Genomic DNA, 7,261 nt, shown 5'->3' on the forward strand with positions numbered 1-7,261 from the left:
TATTCTGATCTTTATGTCCTTAGGCCAGCCTTTACTGTTGCCATATAAGCCTTCTGGTAGTACAAAGATGTACTATGTTCCCCAATTAAGACAAATTCCTTCATCTCTGGATTCCAAGTCAGACACCACCATTGAGAGCTCACACTCAGGTATTATGCAGAAATTATTCAAAATTTTATTTTTTGAAATTTTATTTGTGGATTGGCTGTTTAATTCTGGATGACATATGAAAGCTCAGTGCTCTTTAATCTTTAAGTGAAACATGGAGATTTTCATGACACAGGCTCTGGTTCAGATAGGTGAGTTATTTGGTCAGATGTATTGTGTACACTCAAACATTTGATAAATATTTGAAGAAAATTGTATGAACAGTTACTTGTTTGGGTTAGTGGACTCCATCTAGGACAAAGGTTTCCAAGTTTTCTCTGTTCACAGTCACCTTAGTGTTTGGGTGATTTCTTTTCTCATCATCGTGGGGATATAAATCATCAGCAGCATATAAATACATGAAGTATTTTTTCAGACACTAAGCTATTATGTTATTAGGGTATAAAAATACTTAGCGTTTTGATCTTACAGCTTAATAAGCAAAAATATTTTTCGTTTTGTGTTTGAAAGAAAACATTTTACTTTGTTCAGAAATATGCATAATTACTTGCTAACGAGATATGTGTGGCTATTAGGGCACAGTTTCTCAAACCTTGAGATGAGATTGGACACAACCACCCTCATTTATTGCTTTTGTTACAGAAACCGTCAAAAATCCAACTCTGCAGAGATACAGACAGCAGCATTGAAAGGAATGTAGCAGTATCTAATGTTGAAACTTTAAACTATCTTTAGCGATTAGTTTTTGTCCTGTACACCAGATATTACATATCACTCTTTCTCTAGAATTTTAAAATATCCCACAACATCCCTGTGAGATCACCACAATAGAACTGCAGATTTAGAAAATGAATAGCATCCTGTGGAGGAACTGAATAAATATTTTCTGTGGAAAATTATAAGGATACGGAGTTGGTATGGTGCGGGGTTTTGATTGTTGGGATAACATATTGATTGGTCCACAGGAGTTGACTTGGTTCAGTTTAGATATAAATTGTTCATGATTTGTCAATAGACATCTTTATAGGTGTAGAAATTAAAAAGAAAGTAGTTGTCCCTGGTCTTACGCAGATTTTCTGTTAATTTTAAGAGGACCCAACTAGTATCTAATGGTAACTGAGTTAAAGCCCCGATATAATTGCTCCTGATTTCCCACTGTGATGCCACTGAAAAAAAGAACCACAAAATGCTCATATGTTAGGATTGATTATGAAGCCTATAACCAGGAACTGGAAGAAATTTTCACTACCTGCATGGCTATGATTTTAAAAACTCACTTAGTGGCTACGAGACATAAAACAAGCTTACTTAATTGATTGTAGGTAGGAAAATCTTTTATCTCAGTCTCACTTTCAGCCCCCTAGTTCAGAAGACAGAATGTACCAATAGAAGTCTAATCAGGTGTTCCAGTATTTTTTGAGGCCTCCTGTGTACTTCTATTCATTTACATCCTAACTCTTCCCTTTGGAGACATTAACTTTGAGAAAAATTGGACAGTAGTGGGAAGAGGAAATGACTCAGGGATGGTACACTGTATCCTGAGAAATACTGTCCGTATAAATAAAGTACTGAATGCATCAGTTAGACAAGAAGAGATCTGTTGGCTATATATACTTGAGGTTGTCATTTATCATGTTCTGCATCTATTCTGAGAGTGAGGGAGTTGACAGTAGAAAATAATAGTTTCTTAGACCAGTAGAGCTGATCTAGATGAAAGCCTAGGAATTGTTCTGATAGATAGTGTCTATTAGTATGTTGTGATTCTATAGATACTAGAAAGATCCAACTAGAGTTTGGGGCCAAGGGCAAGTCATAAACCATTGCAGATATTTGGACCAAATAATTTCTCCTCAGTTGAGAATGAGTAAACAATTGAACTCATAAAATTCTTTTAGAGACAAAAACAAAGGGACTTCCCTGGTGGCGCAGTGGTTAAGAATCCGCCTGCCAATACAGAGGACACGGGTTCCAGCCCTGGTCCGGGAAGATCCCACATGCCACAGAGCAACTAAGCCTGTGCGCCACAACTACTGAGCCTGCGCTTTAGAGCCTGCGAGCCACGACTACTGAAGCCCGCATGCCTAGAGCCCGTGCTCCACAACAAGAGAAGCCACTGCAATGAGAAGCCCGCGCACTGCAACGAAATGTAGCCCCCGCTCGCCGCAACTAGAGGAAGCCCGTGCACAGCACCGAAGACCCTACACAGGCAAAAATAAAAATAAATAAATTAAAAACAAAACAAAAACAAAAAAACAAGGCAAAGGTAACCTCGCAAAGAAAGAGATAGATGTTAGAGATTTACTCATTAGGTCAAGTAACACTCTGAAGTAGTAACAGGATTTCATTTATATCTGACAGTAAGTTCTGTGAAGATAGGTACTATGTCTTTTTTTTTGTAAGCCATTTTATACCTCATACCAATATATAATATAGATGTTATTTTTATATTCATTTAAAGACATTTAAATATTTTGTGTACTAGTACTGTCAATAGGAGCAAAAAGCCATGGGGAGAGAACTGGTTGGGATTTTTAAAACAAAGTGAGGAGTTAATAGCAGAAAAAAATGGTGGAGTAAAGACCTCCAACATTTTGCCCTGTGATAAAAGCAACAGAATTTTGGCAAAACTTTATGGAAAACTTTTCCAAAACTCGAAATTAACCAAAGGCTTGTAGCTTTTGTAGTAAGCATTTATTCAAGAAAAATGGCTGAACCTTGATAAGAATAGTAAGCTTGTGGCATTTTACCTTGCCCTATTCTCATTGCCACACTCAGCTCAGTGATAACCTTGAAAAATATCAGCCTGCATTCCCAGGACTGGAGGGAGCAGAACAGAGCTGGACCTCTTTCACAATTTCATTCCCAAAGAATTGTCAGTATTTGATCTGTCTGATGGCTCTCTGGAAGACTCCACTCAAAAGGCTTATCTTTATTTGACCTTACTCAGAGCTATCCAGTGCGTATGAGCCTCTGTGTCTATGTGTGAGGTGTTTGTCAAAAAACACTTACAGGCAAGTGTTTTATTTTAGTTTCTTAAATATTTATTTATTTTATTTATTTATTTTGGCTGCGCCGGGTCTTAGTTGCACCACTCAGGATCTTCGTTGCGGCATGCGGACTCCTTAGTTGCAGGACCTAGTTCCCTGACCAGGGATCGATCCCGGGGCCCCTGCATTGGGAGCCCGGAGTCTTACCCCCTAGACCACCAGGGAAGTCCCCAGGCAACTGTTTTAATGTCACAATGCAGGAGGCAGTGGATAACACTTTAGACAAACAATAGACTAACCAAAAGCTTTAACGGAAAAACTGAGGATGAGATGTCCATAGATATTTTGAAAAGCATTGATATATTCCTAGGACTCTAGAAGACCACAAGTGTGCACAGGCCTGAGTGCATGCTCAGGAAAGATCTGAGAGGGGCCTACCCTTTACCTTTGGCTGCCCTTGAGGCTCTGGGCAAGAAGAAAGGGAAGGCTAAGGCAGAATTGATAACTCCCTGCCCTCAGCGTTGATGGCTATGTGCACGTAGTCCCTCGGCAAAGACTGGGAGATTTATTGTTTCTAGATGTTTAAGGATACCTCCATCTAGGCATTAGCTGACCACTAAGCTAGTTGAGTGGCAGCTTCAGTAGACTTCATAGAATTTGTTCAGAAAAGTTACTTAAAAAAAAAACAGCGTAAAGCAACAGCAGGAAACTGTAGGGAGGTAGTAGACTCTGATTTCCAGGGTTGTCACATTATATTTTTTAAGATGTCGAGTTTTCAACAAAAAGTTACAAGATATGGAAATTCAAAGTAAAAACAAAATATATGGACCATACAAAAGTTTAGAAACTGTCTGTGAGGAATCTCAGACATTGGACTTACTAAATGAAGCTGTTAAAATAGCTATTTAAAATATGTTCAAAGAACTAAATGAAACCATGTCTAAAGAAGTATAGGGAGAGGGGCAAGACGGCGGAAGAGTAAGACGAGGAGATCACCTTCCTTCCCACAGATACAGTAGAAATACATCTACACGTGGAACTGCTCCTACAGAACACCCACTGAACGCTGGCAGAAGACGTCAGAACTCCCAAAAGGCAAGAGACTCCCCACGTACTTGGGTAGGGCAAAAGAAAAAAGAAAAAACAGAGACAAAAGAATAGGGACAGGACCTGCACCAGTGGGAGGGAGCTGTGAAGGAGGAAAGGTTTCCACACACTAGGAAGCCCCTTCACGGGCAGAGACTGTGGGTGGCAGAGGGGGGAAGCTTCGGAGCCACGGAGGAGAGCGCAGCCACAGGGGTGCGGAGGGCAAAGCGGAGAGATTCCCGCACGGAGGAGCGGTGCTGAGTGGCACTCACCAGCCCGAGAGGCTTGTCTGCTCAGCCGCTGGGGCGGGTGGGGGCTGGGAGCTGAGGCTCGGGCTTCGGTGCTAGCCGAGAGGGAGTCCGGGAAAAAGTCTGCAGCTGCCAAAGAGGCAAGAGACTTTTTCTTGCCTCTTTGTTTCGTGGCGCGCAAGGAGAGGGGATTCAGAGCGCCGCCTAAACGAGCTCCAGAGACGGGCGCGAGCCGCGGCTATAAGCGCGGACCCCAGAGGCGGGCGCGAGCCGCGGCTAACAGCGCGGACCCCAGAGACGGGCGTGAGCCGCGGTTATCAGCGTGGACCCCAGAGACGGGCGGGAGACGCTAAGGCTGCTGCTGCCGCCACCAAGAAGCCTGTGTGCAAGCACAGGTCACTCTACACACCGCCCCTCCCGGGAGCCTGTGCAGCTCGCCACTGCCAGGGTCCCGTGATCCAGGGACAACTTCGCCGGGAGAACGCACGGCGCGCCTCAGGCTGCTGCAACGTCACGCCGGCCTCTGCTGCCGCAGGCTTGCCCCGCCTCCTCCATACCGCTCCCTCCCCCCGGCCTGAGTGAGCCAGAGCTCCCGAAGCAGCTGCTTCTTTAACCCCGTCCTGTCTGGGCGGGGAACAGACGCCCTCAGGCGACCTACACGCAGAGGCGGGTCCAAATCCAAAGCTGAACTCCGGGAGCTGTACGAACAAAGAAGAGAAAGGGAAGTCTCTCCCAGCAGCCTCAGAAGCAGTGGGTTAAAGCTCCACAAACAACTTGATGTGCCTGCATCTGTTGAATACCTGAATAGACAACGAATCATCCCAAATTCAAGAGGTGGACTTTGGGAGCAGAATATATTAATTTTTCCCCTTTTCCTTTTTTTGTGAGTGTATATGTGTATGCTTCTGGGTGAGATTTTGTCTGTATAGCTTTGCTTTCACCATTAGTCCTAGGGTTAGGTCCGTCCATGTTTTTTTTCTTTGTTTGTTTTTTTGTTCACTCAAAAAAATTTTTTTTCCTAATAAATGTTTTCTTAATAATTTTTCCCTTATTTTCTATTTTTAGAAATTAAAAAAATTTTTTAATAAGTTTTTTCATATTTTTTATTTTAAAAAATTAAACATTTTTTCTTAATAAATTTTTTTCTTAATAATTTTTTTCTTATTTTTTACTACAAAAAATTAATAAATCTATTTTTAAAAATTAAAAAAAAATTTTTTCTGAATACATTTATTCTTAATTTTTTTTCTTATTTTTTATTATAATAGCTTTATTTTATTTTATTTTATCCTCTTTCTTTCTTTCTTTCTATTTTTTTCTCCTTTTTATTCTGAGCCATGTGGACGAAAGGCTCTTGGTGCTCCAGCCAGGCATCAGGGCTGTGCCTCTGAGGTGGGAGAGCCAACTTCAGGACACTGGTCCACAAGAGACCTCCCTTCTCCACGTAACATCAAACGGTGAAAATCTCTCAGAGACCTCCATCTCAACATCAAGACCCAGCTTAACTCAATGACCAGCAAGCTACAGTGCTGGACACCCTATGCCAAACAACTAGCAAGACGGGAATACAGCCCCATCCATTAGCAGAGAGGCTGCCTAAAATCATAATAAGGCCACAGACACCCCAAAACACACCACCAGACGTGGACGTGCCCACCAGAAAGACAAAATCCAACCTCATCCACCAGAACACAGGCACTAGTCCCCTCCACCAGGAAGCCTACACAACCCACTGAACCAACCTTAGCCACTGGGGACAGATACCAAAAGCAACGGGAACTACGAACCTGCAGCCTGTGAAAAGGAGACCCCAAACACAGTAAGATAAGCAAAATGAGAAGACAAAAAACCACACAGCAGGTGAAGGAGCAGGGTCAAAACACACCAGACCTAACAGATGAAGAGGAAATAGGCAGTCTACCTGACAAAGAATTCAGAATAATGATAGTAAAGATGATCCAAAATCTTGGAAATAGAATAGACAAAATGCAAGAAACATTTAACAAGGATGTAGAAGAACTAGAGAGGAACCAAGCAACGATGAAAAACACAATAAATGAAATTAAAAATACTCTAGACGGGATCAATAGCAGAATAACTGAGGCAGAAGAACGGATAAGTGACCTGGAAGATAAAATAGTGGAAATAACTACTGCAGAGCAGAATAAAGAAAAAAGAATGAAAAGAACTGAGGACAGTCTCAGAGACCTCTGGGACAACATTAAACGCACCAACATTCGAATTATAGGGGTCCCAGAAGAAGAAGAGAAAAAGAAAGGGACTGAGAAAATATTTGAAGAGATTATAGTTGAAAACTTCCCTAATATGGGAAAGGAAATAGTTAATCAAGTCCTGGAAGCACAGAGAGTCCCATACAGGATAAATCCAAGGAGAAACATGCCAAGACACATATTAATCAAACTATCAAAAATTAAATATAAAGAAAGCATATTAAGAGCAGCAAGGGAAAAACAACAAATAACACACAAGGGAATCCCCATAAGGTTAACATCTGATCTTTCAGCAGAAACTCTGCAAGCCAGAAGGGAGTGGCAGGATATACTTAAAGTCATGAAGGAGAAAAACCTACAACCAAGGTTACTCTACCCAGCAAGGATCTCATTCAGATTCGATGGAGAAATGAAAACCTTTACAGACAAGCAAAAGCTGAGAGAGTTCAGCACCACCAAACCAGCTTTACAACAAATGCTAAAGGAACTTCTCTAGGCAAGAAACACAAGAGAAGGAAAACACCTACAATAACAAACATAAACTATTTAAGAAAATGGGAATAGGAACATACATATCAATAATTACCTTAAATATAAATGG

The sequence above is a fragment of the Balaenoptera ricei genome, chromosome 13 (assembly GCF_028023285.1).
Source record: "Balaenoptera ricei isolate mBalRic1 chromosome 13, mBalRic1.hap2, whole genome shotgun sequence".
NCBI classification, from domain to species: domain Eukaryota; kingdom Metazoa; phylum Chordata; class Mammalia; order Artiodactyla; family Balaenopteridae; genus Balaenoptera; species Balaenoptera ricei.